Genomic DNA, 17,460 nt, shown 5'->3' on the forward strand with positions numbered 1-17,460 from the left:
TCTACAACATTTGGGACAAAAGCCTTTGTAATCTCCCCGTTGTTCGTTTCCAAGATGTTCTATCAATGTTAAATAAAAAGCTTCTAACATATGTGCATTTGGGTCAGTATTCTTCTAAAGGTGAAGAATAAAGGGACTCAGCCCTAGAAGAATATCCTCTAATTACTATCTCGCTATTTTGATCTTTGGCTTCGAAGTAAATGGCTTCCCTTTTGGTCATTTATTGATTTCCTCTTTGAAAGTTTTTCATTCCCATATATCATCATTTTGCACATATCTTGCCAGACCCCTGTACTCGATCGCTATTATAAATTTTTCCTTCTCCTCATACATTGTTCAAGCCATTTTCTGAGTTAAAACGGATAAATAAGAAACTATTTATTTATTTATTTCTTCCAGATGTCTTTGCTGGACCTGAAACTGCCGTTTCCTAAACTTATCGTATTTGTATAGTCAAAAATTATTTTTAACTTTGCTTGGCTTGCATTTAAATTTTCTTTCTTTCTTTTTTTTTCCCTGGGAAGTGTCCTAGTCTGCTTTTCTTAAATGCCTTTCCCATAATTTAATGAAAAGGGACAAAAGTAAAAAATAGGGAAGACATTGAAAAATGGCCAACGGGGAGGATAAGAAAAATGCCCTTTACATGTGGTGACTTTGAAAGATTAACTTTTCAAGTGTAACCATACATATGAAACTATTATTGTTTTTGCTGCTTTAAGAGCATAGGGTAAGAGTTCTCTTTGAAATGATTTTAAAACTACTAAATAATTATGTATACCCTTGTTATTGTGTCAGTTTAAAGGTTTATTACACTGGGTACGTCTGAGGAACATATTGGCTGGTAAGCTGGTTGTTTTCTGGTTTCAGGTGCAATTGAAATTCAGCTACATTTTATTCAGAAACCCTAGAGAACAACTAAATGATGCTATTTACCATTACATAGGGCTTCTCTTAGCAACCAATTTTGTTTATGCGGCTAAAGATAATGTTAGTAGGAGCCTCAATGTCTGGTTATAATGTATTCAAAGCCAGAGTACTTGAGAAGAAGTCTGTGAGTAAGAATGATCCAGTTGTCTTTGTGTTAGTAGCTTTAATCCAGGGATGATAAGGAAGGGAAAGGAATTAACATGAACTAGGGACCACTAATAAGCCAGGCATTTTTACATTTTATGATCTCTATACTCTCTACAAAGCCACATTTTACCTTCCTTTCTTTGAGATGAAGACTCTGAGGCTCAGAGAGGTCCAGTCACTTGCTCAAGGTCACACAGCTAATAAACGGCTGAGCAGAGGCAGACTTTAGATGTGTCTGACTGTAAGGATTGCCATTCTTCCACTGGAAACCATTTCCTCTACCTGAATAGAAGGGTATCTTTTTTGGTAGCAAGGAGATATATCATAGAATGGGGGTATGGGTTGGGCAGCTGGTCAACCTGAGAACAAGCCTTGAGAGATATTTAGGCCCAGAATCTCTCACTTCTTTCTTCCTCCTCCCCCGCATGGTGAACTCTAGGCCTGTTGTTTTTATTTTCCCAAGCCCTGGTCTCTGGGGAGGATTAACAACACTATCAGTGAATAGCCAAAGAAAGTTCTGTTCACAAAAAATGCCAATCAAAATAACTGTGATCTTATCATTTCAAGATGACAAACACTTGTTTGTGTTTGAAGGTATTCAGCCTTGACAAAAAAGTCAATCTGCACAACATGCATTAGCAAAACATCTTCCTGGGCAAAACAAAACAAAAAACAAGTATTAGAACATCTCTATGAAACTAGGCATCTGTATAGTCCTACATAGAGGATGAGAGGACACCCATAACTGCTGGAGAAAGCAGCGGAAGACCAGGCAGGGCAATAAAGTGAAGTCAGACAGAGCCAGAACTCTGTGTACAATTGTTCAATCCATACAGCCCAGGACAGTTTGTGGCCCTGAGTGGCTGGATAAGCAGTGTTTAGGAGCTAGACTGCCTGGGTTTGACACAAGCTCTCCCACTTACATCATTGTGAGTGAAGATAAGCAATTGTGCCTCAGTTCTTCCATCTGTAAAATGGGAGTAATAAAGGCACCTATCTCCATAGAGCTATACTAGGCAAGGCACTTGGGACAGGGCTCGTTACATAGAAAGCACTGTGCACAAGTTGGCTTTCAAGCATGCTGTTGAACTGCTTTCTCAACTAATCAGTATCCAGTCTTTGGAGGATACAAGCACTCATTATGATCCTATTTGTGACAATAATTAGGAAGAACTGCTCATTGAAAATGGATTTCAAAATTGCATAGCAATTATTTCATTTATCTTTCATTATTTTGATGAGTTCTTCAGTGGACAAGATAAAGTGAAAGTTGTAACTATGTTTGTTTTCAGCACCTACCACCGTATAACGGTGTACCATCTGTGGATTTATAAAATATTAGTGAATTATTGATTGAGCCCTAATCTTCTGACAACTGTTTAAATATTGGTGTTTTAAAGTACTGTCATTGAATACAAATACAATTTAGAGTCTTTCTCTGCTTTCTCTCTCCCCCTCTCTCTTTTCTGGCCATAAATCGTTGCTATTCACTGGGTAAACAACATCTGAATTCCCTGGTGCTCAGCAGCCCACTGATTTCACTAAAAGGTTGTCTCATCCAACTCTGAATATGGAGTCTGGTTTCTGAATGGCTGGTAAGATTTATTTTCCCTGGTGGTTGGAGCTGGTATATTTTACCAAGGCAAATCCCCATGTGACAAAGGAATAAATACACAAGGAAGAATCATTTGCATAAAGTAAGTGAACCCCATCAATAAACTCCATTTATTTTGTTATCAGAGAAATAGCCCTGTGCCCTTATCCATCAGCAGACAGTCTCTCTGACCTTTCTCACTTCAGTTCACACCGGATTGTACTACCTCACCAGCAGCCAATCTACTCTGAAATCAATGTCCTGGTTTCACACCCAGAGGCGTTGACCTCCATAAGCAACAGATTTGTGTGGCAGAAGAGGCTGCCGTTAAAGGAACCACATCATGCAGCCTGGTCCAGTCGGCAGCTAGCATAAGCTTCTTGCTTACTTACTTGCTTTGTGTTGTTTAATTCAGAGTTGGCAAGAAGTTTTAAGGAAAAATAAGGGTTGGCAGGGAGGTTTAAGGAAAACATAGATACGGCGGAGTTTAAATCTTGGCCTTGTCAATTTCTGGCTGTGACAATGTGAGCAAAAGTTTTGACTCATCTGAGCCTCAGTTTACAAATTGGTAAAATGAGGATAAATAAAATTGACTGCATAGCATTTTGTGAGGATTAAAAAAGGCAATACAAGTAGTGTCTAAAATAATACCTGCCACATGGCAGGTGTTGGTCAAATGCTTTTTGTCTCCTCCTTTTCTTCCCTTTTGTCCTCTCTTCCTTCTTTCCCTCTCTTCCTTCCTCATATGTGATCTTCTATTTGCCCAGCGCTTCTTGTATGATTCTAAATTATAGCATCTAGGGCTTGTATCAGGAAACCATACCTTAGGTCCCAGAATTTTGAACATCAACCTAAAATTTTCCCATCAGCCTCAGCCTCTCTTCCTAGCCATGGGAAGCTCCTCAGTAGAGATGAAGTCATTAGCTCAGTTCTTTCGGGCTCATCTTTCTCTGAAACTTAGTGACCAATTTACTTTACCCCTGAGACTACCCTTGTCATCTTTGGGCAAAATCACCAGCAAGCAGAAAAGTTTGGCCTCTTCCGTAGATGCTAAATACATGCTTGATAAGTTGGAACTGTCATGGCCATGTCCCAGGAACTCAGAGAGTATGACACACTGATTCTGGGAACTAGGTGTTTTAGGAATCATGCTAATCAAATATATCAACATACCTGGCTTCCAGAAAGGCAGCTAAGTGTCAGGTTAAGAGCTTGGGCTCTGAAATCATAATGGCTCTGCTCTGTATCCTCCAACAAATTTCTTAAGCTCTCCAAGCCCAAGTCTCCCAATCTGTAAATGACTAATAGTAAGGTAGTTTTGGAGTAAGTTAGAAATGGCCCTCAAGGCTCTTAGCACAGTCTGTCAATGCAGTAAGAGGAGCAAATATTGGCCAGTTCTCAGATGATCTGAAAACCACCCGTTATGGGCTGAATTATGCCCTCAGATTCATATATTGAAGCTCTAACCCTTATTTCCTCAAAATGTGACGATATTTGGAGATAGGATTTTAAAAGGGTAATGAGGTCATGTGGGTGGGCCTTAATCTTGTATGACTGGTGTTTTTATAAGAAGAGGAGATTGGAACAGACACACACAGGGAAGGGCACCATGTAAAGACATGGAGAAAAAGACAGCCCTCTGCAAGCCAAGGAGAGAGGCCTCAGAAGAAACTAAACTGCCGATACCTTGATTTCACATTTCTAGCCTCCAGCATTGTGAGAAGATAAATTTTGGTTGCCTAAGCCCTGCAGTCTGTGGAACTTCGTTATGGCTTCCCAGCAGACTCATGCCCCGCCCCATGCTGAGACCCTTTCTCACTAGCCCTGTTACCCTGAGCAGGCCTGGCATTCAGATAGGCTCCATTAAGGAGAGTCTCATTGAATGTAACCAACCAAATGTCCTGCTTTGGCCTTTTCTCCTAAATTTTTTTTTTTTTAATTTACACTCCCCTCGAACAACATCGCTAAGCCACAGGCTGGCCATGTCACAGGCAAGCTTCCTGCTTCACCATGCAGAAGCCTCTCTCTGGTGTTTTTTGAACACCAGTATCTCAATTCACTCTCCATTTGCCTTGATTTGCTTCTTTATTTCCTGAGGACTCAAGTGGCCTGGGCTCTTGACTGTTTTCTCAACGATTTGGCCATCTCCTTGTGGGAGTCTTCTGGTGTGCCGGAAACTGGGACTTTGTGGCTCCATCTGTCTTCTTGGATTCTGACCCTCCGCTCGGCTGACCGAGGTTTGTCACTATGAGCCTTGTGTGCTCTCTGAGCTTCCACGATTCCAGCATTTTCTATGATTGAGAGCAAGTCAAGTGTGTGCACTGTACACACCCAAAGTTAGTCTTGGGTATGGTTAGCATAGCTGTATTTATGCTACTCATGAGAAAGTTAAAGCCTGGTCAGAGTCAGTGCCTGAAAAGCCACAATTAGGAATTTGGTTTGCTTCTCTGCAGCAACAAGAACTTCCCATTCCTATACATCGCCCTTCACTTTGCCTTCCTGGCTCTGACCTCTGTCATTTCTATGACCTCCAGAACCCACCAGATTATTCTGATAGATTGTTCTGTATTCCCCAAACATGATTTCTTGCTTTGTGCCTGTGACTCATCATATATCCATACCCTATTGGCCAGCCCCAATGCAAGGAACCTCTGACCTATTGATAGCTATAACTCAGAGGGTGGACAAAGAAGGGCAGCACAAGCTTACAAGCTCCAGGAGGGAGTTAAAATGGGATCACTTTGGCCGGGCACAGTGGCTCACGCCTGTAATCCCAACACTTTGGGAGGCCGAGGTGGGCAGATCATGAGGTCAGGAGTTTAAGACCAGCCTGCCCAACAGGGCAAAACCCTGTCTCTACTAAAAATACAAAAAATTACCCGGGCATGGTGGCGAGCACCTGTAATCCCAGCTGAGGCAGGGGACTGTAATCCCGGGAGGCTGAGGCAGGAGAATCGGTTAAACCCGGGAGGCGGAGGTTGCAGTGAGCCGAGATTGTGCCATTGCACTCCAGCCTGGGTGACAAGAGTGAAATTCCATCTCAAAAACAAAACAAAACAACACAACAACAAATGGGATCACTTTGCTATTTCCTGGATATTGTGAGCTGCTCACACCTGCCTCTCCTGTGTAACAAGATTACCAGGATGCATACGAAAGGTCTGTAAGTGGCAGAGAGGAATTTATGTCCTGGGATCTAAGAATTCTTAGGTGTCCTTGATCAATGATGGCTAAGCCATGTTCCTGTGTAACAATAGATTTCCTCTTGGTGCAGCATGCTCAGTGCTGTGTGTGAAAGTGGCTCATAAGGGTAAGACGAGGAATTAGAACTTGGGCACTTGAAATACCTCTGGAAGTATAAAAGTAGACTGGAGCCCAGAAAATACCTCGGAGTCAGTAGGCAAGTCAGAATGGGGAATCACTTGGGCAGTTGAAAGTAGGAACATGTGTGGCAAAAGGAAGTATGCAACCTGGATATATTGTTTTATTAACTTTCTGAGAAGTCATTCGTCACTTCTTGCCTCGGTTTTCCTTTTTAAAAATAAGAATGGTTTGGATCAGCCAGTCTCTAAATTCTCTTCTCTTTCTAGAATGCTAATCTGTTTTACTTATTAAGTACCAGTGTCAGAGCACATTAGCAGTCCTGCTAACAGATACAAGATACCAGCAACATGAAGTTCTTGACATCCGAGACCAACTTCTCTTCTGAGAGGGAGAATTCTCTGTATGGTTTCTGCAAAGGCTGGAGCAGGTCAAGTCTGGATGCAAGTGCAGGTCTTTGAGAACACCTTTAGGAGCAGAAGGTGACCCATGCCTAATCATTCTATAGTATTCTAGTAATTTCAGAGTTATCAGACCTCACAGCAGTGAGTCAGCAGTGCCTTTGAAATTCGGGGCTGAGTTTAACTTCATCAAACCCTGAATCATGGTTCTAGGATAATTTCAAAATAGATGATGGTTATATTCATGGAGTTTTCTGCTCATAGAATGGCAGAGGGGAACTGACTGTATGGGAAACAAAAAATCTTCCTGAACCAGTCAGATGAAATATAGCCACGCAAGAAACAGTGAGCCATTAGCTCGGGACACAGCAGTTACCACCTACCAGATCACTCCCACCTCTGGTGCTGGCTGGAGAGATCCCCCTTCCTAAATCATCCTTCTCAACCATCTCAGTGGTTCCAAAATCTAAGGCAGGACATTGCGCAAGACAAGAGTAGGGAAAACATTTGTCACCCACACCCTTAGTTTGCTCCTCCCAGTGCTTTTCAATTCCAACCATGTGTTGCATCAGATTAGATATATACTATCTCTCTCAGGACCAGCTACATAATTTGTCAGGCCTGATGCAAAATGAAATCATGGGGCCCCTTGTTCAGAAGTTAAGAATTAGAAGACGGTACCAGTACAGCACTAATCCAAGTACAGGTCCCTTTTAAGCACAGGACTGCGGGTGACTCTGCAGGTTGCACACCCATGGGGCTGACCCTGATTTTTTCCCGCAGTCTTCTGCTCTTCTGCTTTCCTGCTAAAGATGCCTGTTCACTCGGGGTACTGGTTTTAGACTCTGAGTGGTTCAACAAATCCACCCAAGCAACTTGCATACATCATTCTTTCTCTTGTGCCATCTTGTTACGAACCACAGACAATTTTATTGACGTGAGGAAAAGGCGCCAGAACAAATCTGACAATGTTCATTGGCTCACATTTTCCAGAGAGACGCATCCTTGGGGTGCTGAGATCCTACTAGATATACTGAGTCTAAACCACAGGTTCTTAATGAGGAGCGAGCTCAGGCTTACCTGAGATGCTCAGGGATTCTAAATCTGTAAACCTAATTTACTTATGCTCTTGAAAAGTCTTCTCAGTAAAACAATGGTAAAGAAGCATTTGAAAACAATTCCATTTATTTGTTATTTTATATATCTTATGACTTCTTTTATCACTATTTGATTTTTTGAGACATGCATGCATATCTGTACATGTGTATGCTCCCCTCCCCACCAGCTTGATGTTAGAATCTGTTTAAATGGACTGTTTTTGTTGTTGTTCAGAGTGTTTTAAACTTCAGTGTGGCTTGCAAGTTCTGTGTGGTGATGATTATCCACTTTGACTCTGGGTGAATTTATTTGTGGCTGGATCTAGCAGAGGCCACAAACTAATTATTGCAACCAACCAAGAAAAATAAAGAGAATGAGGAAATGCCAGAAGTATTGACAATATTTATTGTAGCATATGGTTAATGTAAAAAGAGGTAATAGAATGATGTATCTCAGGGGATCATTCAAAAGGAAAATTACTTAAATTAACTTTTCAGGCCGACCGAATTATGCATTATACCCCTCCTGTAACGCTATACAAAGTCAATGTTTGTGAAGAGTAGAACTGGCGGCTATAAATCAAGCCTTTCAGAACTGTTGTGTCTGCAGGGATTTTTTTTCCTTTGCTTTTTTGGCATTTAGATGAATGAAGAATTTTCTCAGCAAATTATTAATTACTCCTTCTTGCCTATAGAATTGAGTTCACTGTAGTTATGTAGGAGTCAATGGTATTCAAACTGCAGCTTTTGATGAAGTAATCGGCTGCTTCTGGGGCCTCTTTCAGCTGCCCTGGGCGTGCTTCACATGTAAACGACTGCCAAATGGATTCTTTCGACATTCCAGCCAATTAAAATACATTTAAAGTGCAGCTGGTGGAGAGGCAAACCATGCGATTGTGCGGAGAACTTCAGGGCAGTGAGACAAAAAACAAACTTTGCGGAACCCAGCTCTAGCAGCCCAGCAAGGCATTCGTTCAGGGGCAGTGGAGAAAGTCGTAAAAAGAGGCTATCTTTAGCCCCCGTCAGAATCAAAGATGACACTTTGAGCACCACCATACAGGACACAAAAGAGGGAAGCATGTTTGTTAGGGTGTCAGTTTTCTCTCCTTGCCTCTTGAAACTCTGTGTGTTGGCTGATTGCCCAATGTGGTGCCGCATACAAATGTTGACAGAACACAGCGGTGTTTGTTAAACCCGGACTGGGGAAACCAGTGATTAAAACTCTTGAAGGAAGATCCGAAAACCCCAGGAACTCTCCTCAATAGCATTAGAACATTGATCGAATGAAAGAGAAAGCAATGAGTGGGCTAAAGTGAAACATTCAGCGTCCCTGTCTGCTATGCCTTCTCGGTAAGGACAGAATTTTCTCTTCTTCTTTTTTTTTTTTTTTTCCTTGAATGTTGATGTTGGTATAGAGGAAAGCACCCAACGTGTTAAGTGCTCTGGTCTGGAGCTCTGATTTGCAGCGTGCAGAGTTTGCCTGTGATTTTTCTGGAGGACATGAAGGGATCACACTCACTGTGTAAATAGACACAGGGAATTACACGGCACGTGGTGTCTGCGAGTGCTTTTCCAGAATTCAGGATGGTACATTTTTAAATGTTTGCCTTTGCTGACCTAGCCTAGTACTTGCTGCTGTGTATCCAGGTGCCTGGAGATTAATTCCTCCTTGGAACAAACAGTTATGATGTACATGCCTGATTAATTTTTATTTTCATTTTCATGTTGTCTGGTTCATTCCGCAGCCAGCCCCACACTATGCATGTCAATCGTTTTTTTTGTTTTTCTTTTTTCCCTCTTCCTGGGTTAATATTCAGCCAGACCCAAGCATTCTGGTTTACTAAAGCAAAGTCAAAATGTTTGGAAATGCCTTGCTTTATTCTGATATTCACTGGAGAAGCTGCTAACTTGGGAATTCGCTCTGAATCATCCTTTTCTAATATTTTAAGGAGACAGGTGCAGTTGCATTATTTCTGTGGTGCTGCAAGTTCAGTAAATACCCAGCTCTTGGATCATACTCAGACAGCTATCTTAAATTCCTAAGAATGCTAAGTTAGAGTATGGCTGAGCAGGGGCATTGATTCCTAATCATCAATTGATCAATGAAAGACATACAAAGTTCCTGATTGTTTCCTATCTTAGCTTGTCATGGTAGGCCCTTTCTGGCTCCAATTTTGTTCATTGCAAACAAAGAATCTTGCACATTTCACGGTGAAGGATCACATTGCAGTGTCCTGAGCTCAGTTAAATGTGCTTTATTAATCTTTAATGTGCCAGTAGCTCTGAGGCTGTGCCAAGCTGAGACTTTCCAAAATTCTCCAAGCGACCTGCTGCCAAGATAAACGGTGGTAGGCCCAGAAGGGGATATTTTAAGGAAACTTACAATAGCAAAGTTTTACCCATTAAGTTTGTCCTGAGTCAATGAAAGAAACCTTAAATAAAAGAGATTTCAGAAAGAGCTACCTCAGCTCTGTACCTCTGTGTGAGAGACCTACTGGGAAGAGTCCACCTCCTCACACACAGAGTAGTATATGCTCCAGAGTGGGAGGGAATAGGCTTTCTGCTGTGTGCTTGGTGGGCTGTGTTTATGAAATGGGTGCCGTGCAACAGAGACATGTGTGAACGCAGAAAGCTTTCCTGCCTGTGGCTGTGTTTGAGCCCAGAGAAAAACAAGGTTATACACATGTGGTGTGCTGCCTGTCCAGTGCAACTATTTCAGACATAACAGCATCAGAGATGTACCATGGCCACAGAGGTTCACTTGGACAAAAGCACAGCTTTGCAGAAAAAGAAAAGTGGGATGGCACACCTCTGAAAACGGGGCAGTGGGGGTGACTTAATGACTTAGAGGACTATGTCAACCTGTGATTGATTGGCCAGGTCCTGGAGAACATAAGGCTGTGACCTCATGTGGGGCTCTGAGTGGCTCATCAGGTTAATGCAGAGTATATGGTGTCATCATCATTTTGGGGGTTGCAGGTAAGAGACAGAATGGACTCTGCCTTTGGACACAAGTCCTGTAAGCAGGAACTTCACTTCCAAGATTGCTGTGAGAGGAACATGGAATCAGAGCTGAGAGGAGTTCCAAGGTCCTTTCTGATTTTGAGTCAGTCACACAAAGACTTTATGAATATGTGCAGGCAGTAATGAGGGGTGATCAAGAGTAAAGGATGGCCTCAGTTAATGAGGTGGTTTTGTTGGCTTTAAAGTCAAGTCCAATCTCCTTCCTGTGGCCTAGAACAGGGGTTGACAAACTGCAGATCACAGGCCCAAATCTGCCACCATGTATTTTTTTGTAAATAAAGTTTTATGGAATCAGAGCCACACCCATTTGTTTATATATTATCTATTGCTGCTTTTGTGTTACCACAGCAGGGCTGAGTAGTTGCAACAGAGACTCTATGGCCCTGAAAAGCCTAAAACATTTACTATTGGGTTCTTTAAAGGAAAAGTTTGAGAGGCTAGACATATAGAACAATGCTTCTCAAACTATCTGTGGTGAAGAACCTGTTTTGTGTTTTAAATTTTGAATCCCTTATGCACTGATAGTTTCTTTAAATATAATAGAAATGTTGCATGAATGTTGTGGTGATGTCATGTTGCTACAAAAGTTCTAAATATTTATTCTTAATTTTTGTGCTTATCACAGATGAGCAACAAATAGTTTACAGACTGGCACCAGTTCCTGGACCACACTTTGAGAAGTTCTGGTCCTTGCATAGTTTTCTAGCCTCATCGTGTGCCACTTGTCCCAAATTTCCAAAGATGCTCTCCTCTCTTATGAGTAAAATCAACAAACCCTTCCCCATCTTTGGACCTTTGCTGCTGATGTTTGCTTTACCTAGAAGTCTTTTTTCCTGACTCTTCTCTTAGCTCCTCCTTTCCTTTAGGTCTCTGTTTAAATTCATTTTGTCAAAGGAGACTTTTGAAAGAAGTCCGTCTGAAAAATCTTCCCTCATCTTTCATCACTCTTTCTTCATAGCATTTATTGCAATCAATACTTATCAGTTTATTTATTTGTTTATCTCCTTCTTATTTGTTTGTTTTGGTCAGGATTCAGTAACAGCACCATCTATTTCAGCTAGTTTAAGCAGAAAGGAATTTTGTACTGGTTTGAGCAGGCATATAAAATCTTGTAGAAGGAATGGGGGAGCAGGCAGAACTCGAGAGTAATGCACAGGGCATGGCAGCATGTTTACAATTATGTCTCTGTCGCTATCCCAAAGCTGGATATCAGGAAGCTGATAGTCTCAGTCCATTTTGTTGTTGTTGTTGTGTATATCAGAATACCTGAAACTGGGCAATTTATAAATAAAATAGATTTATTTATAAATTCCTTACAGTTATGGAGTCTGGGAAGTCCAAGGTTGAGGGGCTGTCTCTGATGAGAGCCTTTTTGCTGGTGAGACTGCAGAGTCCTGAGGTGGTGTAGAGCATCACACAGCGAGAGGCCTGAGCATGCGAGCTCAAGTCTCTCCTCCTCTTCTTATAAAACCACCAGTCCTACTTCCATGATAATCCATTAATCCATTAACCAATTAACCCACTAATCTATGAATTAATTGATCCATTCATGAGGGCAGAACCTTCATCACTCAATCCCCTCTTAAAGGCTCCACCTTTTAATACAGCCACTTTGAGGATTTTATTTCAATATGAGTTTTGGAGGGGACAGATATTCACATTGTTGCACTAATGCCACCACCACTACCTCCAGGATCACATTGCCTCTGCTCTCATCTCCTCCACCAAAACAAGCATCTTTGTTTTTTTTTTTTTTTTGAGACAGAGTCTTGCTCTGTCACCCAGGCTGGAGTGCAATGGCACAATCTTGGCTCACTGCAAACTCCGCCTCTGGGTTCTCGCCATTCCCCTGCCTCAGCCTCCTGAGTAGCTGGGACTACAGGCGCCTGCCACCACGCCCAGCTAATTTTTTGTATTTTTAGTAGAGATGGGGTTTCACCGTGTTGGCCAGTATGGTGTCGATCTCCTGACCTCGTGATCCACCTGCCTCAGCCTCCCAAAGTGCTGGGATTACAGGCATGAGCCACTGCTCCTGGCTGCATCTTTGTTTCTTGAAACAAGTGAAGCTAGAAATAGGATATTAGGGCCTTTGCTACAGATGTTGCAGGTTACCTGACACCTCTGGTAGGAACAGCAGAAACTGAGCACCTAACTCCTGATTTTCACTCTGACTTTCAAATCCCACTATAGGGGGCCTCCTGGATGAAATATGAATAGCAACAGAGCTCAAGCTATGAGGGAGTTAGGGAAATACTTGGCTTAAAATCTTAGTTTTTTGAGTCTCTAATGATGAAATGGAGTCTCTATAATCTGCCTGCATCATCTACTGGAAGGTTATCTCCATGAGGGTAGGGACCTTGTTCATCACCCTACACCAGTGCTGAGATTACTGCCTGCCACATGAAATATGCACAATACATGTTGATGCTATATTTATGCATGCATGAATGGAATACATGTTTTCTCGAAGTCTGTGGTTTATAATAAGGTAGCATGTAGTACACACAAGGGAGATTCATGTATATGAGTTAGCATGAGAAAGGTCTCTGAGGTGGGAAATGGAGACTACTTATAGGCAATAATCTCACCTTTGAAACATACCTTCTTTTTCAAAACTGAAATATATTCATATAGCTGAAGTTAATCAGTGTGCTCAGGGATGGGAGTATTCAGGTTACCAGCTAACACTATCATTTACTGAGGGCTTGTTATAAGCCCTGCACTATACTATATGCTACACATGCATTATCCCATTTATTCTGCACAAAATCCTGATGCAGCAGGCATTACTTCTGTTTGCAGAGAGGAAATAGGGGCTGTACATGGTAAAGTGGCTTCCCCAAGTCACAGAGCTGGTAAGGGGTGGAGCCAGATTTGATACCATGACTTTCTAAAATCCATGTTTTAGCTCTTAACCTCCAATTATAATCCCATATACAATTTATCTTTCTGGTTGTTGTACATTCACTGAGGAATCTTCTGTTTTGTTTTCATCCTAGTGGCTGGTTAATCTATTGCATTAATCTACTTTGTGCACAATCTCTTCATCTGGACTGAGATATCCATATAGATCTCTGGATCATTGCTGAAGCTTGCTGAATATCAGCAGTAAATCTGCAGGTCTGTGGACAATTGTTTCAAAGAAGTAGGAGAAAACTCATTCTGCAGGGATGAAGAGTATAAAGAAGGTATACACAAGGTAGTAATTTTTGCTTTTAGAACAAAAATCTTAGATAATAGAATATTTCTCTTGTAATTGGACAACCCTCCACCCAGGCCATATGTTTGGTTAAAATTTTCAAGTCTTTGGATTCTGTCAGGTTGAAATTCTATGTAACATTATAGTCATTGAACAGTGATATTTGGTAATAGTAGTGACTTTTTGAAAATAAAAAAATAAGTTGAGAATTAATTTTATATTTTAAGTTTTAGAGGACTCAAAAAGATACCTTTGAAGAAAGAGGACCTGGCAAGTGGTGGAGCACCCACAAAATTTTACTTGACAACAATATACATGATAAAATAAACCACTTAAACCCCATTTCTAGTGTCTAAGAATGATAGGGGGGAAAAGAAGTACTACTGAAATGGTGGAGTAAAGACCTCTGAAAGTCTACTTCTCCAAAAAAGCAAGAAAGCACTAACAAAAGTGGCCAAAATCAGTGTTTCTAGAACTCAGGAAATTGAAGAAAGGCTTGCAACAATCTGAGGAGCGTTTATTCCAGGGAAAATTTAGCTGAATCTCAGCAAGAACAGTGAGCTGTGTGGCATTTACCTTGCCCTATTTTCATTCCCCTCTTCCCAGCTTGAAAACTAATATTTCTGTGATTATGGTAGCTGTGCAAACCAGTAGCCTGGTCACTACTATTACCAAATATCACTGTTTAATGACTATAATGTTAAATAGAATTTCAACCAGCCTAGCAACTACTGGAAGGGACAAAACTTTATTCTCCCCAAATTGTCATAATTTGATCTTTCTGCTAGCTCCCTGCAAACTCCCCCTCTCAGGTCTTGTCTTTATTTTATCTGACTCAGAATTTATTAAGTACAAAGATGCTTTTCCCTGGGACATTCATATCAACATACACACTATGAGAGTTTGAGAAAGAGGATACCAGTATACGCATTATGGGAGTTTGAGAAAAAGGAAAGATAGGAAGGAGCAGAAAGAATATTTGAAGAAATAACAGCTGAAAACATGCCACATTTGATGAAAGATATACATCTACATATCCAAGAAGCTGAATAAACTCTGAGTAGGATAAAAATACAAAAGAATATTATTTAACTTGACAACAATATACATGATAAAATAAACCACTTAAACCCCATTTCTAGTGTCTAAGAATGATAGGGGGGGAAAGAAGTACTACTTAAGAAATGTCAGCAAGGATATGAAGAAATTAGAACCTTCGTATATTGCTGGTGGGAATGTAAAATTGTGTAAACTGTGTAGCCACTTTTAAAACAGTTTGGCAGTTCCTCAAAATTCTAAGTGTAGTGTTTCCATATGATCCATCAGGTCCACTCCTACATATAGTTCCAAGAGAATGATAAATATATGTCCACATGAAACTTGTACATGGATGTTCATAGCAACATTATGCATACTTTCCCAAAAGTGGAAAGAACCCAAATGACAATCATTTGATAAATGGATAAAGGAAATGTGGTATATCCATACAGTGGAATATTATCTAGCCATATAAAGGAATGAAGCCCTGATTTATATACCACATGAATGAACCTTGGAAACCTTATGTTAAGTTTAAAAAGCCAAGTGTAAGAGGTCACATATTATATAATTCCATGTGAAATGTTCAGAATAGGCAAATCCATAGAAAAATAAAGTAGACAATTGTTTCTAGAGGCTGGGAAAAGGGATACTGGGAAGTAACTCGTAATGGGTATGGGCTTTCTTTTTGGGGTTGACAAAATGTTCTGGAATTAGATAGTCGTGCTGATAGTACAACTTGGTAAATATATTAAAGCCTACTGAATTGTGCTCTTTGAAAAGGAAAATTTTATTACATATAAATTATATCTCAATAAACATGATTAAAAATGCTATTGAAGGAAACTAGTTAATCGGACACATTAGAGTTCAGTCAACCTTACCAATTTGGGGGCATAAGGCAAGGGTATAAATAGATGTCAATATGCCATATATCAAATATTTTACAATTGTAAATCAAGAAAATGAAATTTTAAGTAAGTTCTACTCTTCTGCTTTGACCAACATACCTTTGGATCATCTTTGTCCTGTTTGCAGTAGGAAGTCAGCAAGGGCTTTAGTTAGGATAGGGTATCAGCCCTGTCGAGGTCTGAGTGGAAAACAACCTGCGGACGCAGTTAGTAAACTATGGCAATGATCCTAGCAGAGATTGAGGAGGACCCAAACCAATTTGTTGGTGTGGAGGGAGTATGACAGATACAGCAGACATCCTGTTAGCTGAATCAGCAGAGATGGAGTGGAAAGAGGATAAAGGATGAGAGGAAAGAGAGAGGCTGGCTGATGTTTAGAGTTTCCATGACTCAGGATGATGTTATCAGCCCTAGTTTCACAGGTCGCTATTGTCACATCATCACCAGGAAATGATCCAATATTTGGACCATGTTCTCATTTCATTAGTCTCACTATGATTTTGCATTTCAAAGAGAAGCAGGTATTAGCACAATAGGTAATTGGACTTGGTAGAATATGGGAAGGTAAGAGACTGAATGTGTTAATCAGACTTTCAATCTTAAATTTGCAGCAATCACATATTTTCAAGAAACTATGAAGAAGCTAGGTTTTGGCCAAATTTTAAAGGAAATAAAGATTGCATGCCTCTCCATTTCAGTTCTACCAAATAGTTCAAGTCCTTCCTCTTTAGCCCTGGTTTTTACAGATCATGCAACAAGATTGACAGTTGCCTCCCTCTCAGACTTATATGTTATACTATTTTACATCTTTCTCTGTATCTTGCTGTAATACTCTGACCAGATATGAGGTGGGTTGCTATGAGACAGGCTGTCTCATAATTTGATGGTGGAGTGCCAATTTGTGTGACTTTTATGGAAAGCATTTTACCGATAGATGTTAGAGTATTTAAATTGATACTCTAGAATCAATTTAAAATAATTTAGAATATTTTAATCTATTATAATTTAATCTATTCAAAGGAAATAATGTGTCATTGTAAAATTATTCATTACAATATTATTTTAATGGTAAAACATAACAAACTAGTGAAAAATTGAAAATAATCTGAAGTCCATCAGTAGGTGACTGTTAAATAAGTAATAGTGAATAGAATAGTGTGCAGCCATTAAAAACTGATGTAAGGCCGGGCATGGTGGCTCACACCTGTAATCCCAGCACTTGGGGAGGCGAGGTGGGTGGATCACCTGAGGTCAGGAGTTTGAGACCAGCCTGGCCAACATGTTGAAACCTTGTCCCTACTAAAAGTACAAAAATTAGCCGGGCATGGTGGTGGGTGCCTGTAATCCCAGCTACTTGAGAGGCTGAGGCAGGAGAATCTCTTGAACCCAGGAGGTGGAGGTTGCAGTGAGCCGAGATCGCGCCACTGCACTCCAGTCTGGGTGATAAGAGCAAGACTTGGTCTCAAAAAAAAAGCATGTAGATCTAGTTGATTGAAATAATGACTATGATATAGTAAGTGGTAAATGTAGGCTAAAAGTAAGTGAATTAGGAATTCATTTTAAAAATGTCTTTCTCTACATATACGTATCTGCATACAAACAAAAGCTAGAAAGTACTTCCATTAAAATGAGAAGATAATTTTTACTTTCATCTTACATTTTTGTATTGCTGAATTTGTTTTTAATTAATAAACATTCATATTCATATAATAAGTAAAACATAGCTTTAGCATTCACCAAATCACCATTTACCATTAACCATTGTGAATCAAATAAACAAAAATGCTATATTCATAAGATG

At 40.4% G+C, this 17,460-nt stretch overlaps 1 protein-coding gene across 1 annotated transcript in view; it reads left to right on the forward strand.

Annotated features, from left to right (window-relative positions):
• The first annotated feature begins 8,711 nt into the window (after positions 1 to 8,711).
• NCKAP5 (NCK associated protein 5) overlaps positions 8,712 to 17,460 on the forward strand; it is a 990,316-nt gene continuing 981,567 nt past the window's right edge. The window contains exon 1 of the mRNA XM_003267587.3: positions 8,712 to 8,837. The gene's annotated coding sequence lies outside the window, so the exon portion shown is untranslated. The remainder of the gene's footprint in view (positions 8,838 to 17,460) is intronic.

The sequence above is a fragment of the Nomascus leucogenys genome, chromosome 20 (genome assembly GCF_006542625.1).
Source record: "Nomascus leucogenys isolate Asia chromosome 20, Asia_NLE_v1, whole genome shotgun sequence".
In the NCBI taxonomy this organism is placed as follows: Eukaryota; Metazoa; Chordata; class Mammalia; order Primates; family Hylobatidae; genus Nomascus; species Nomascus leucogenys.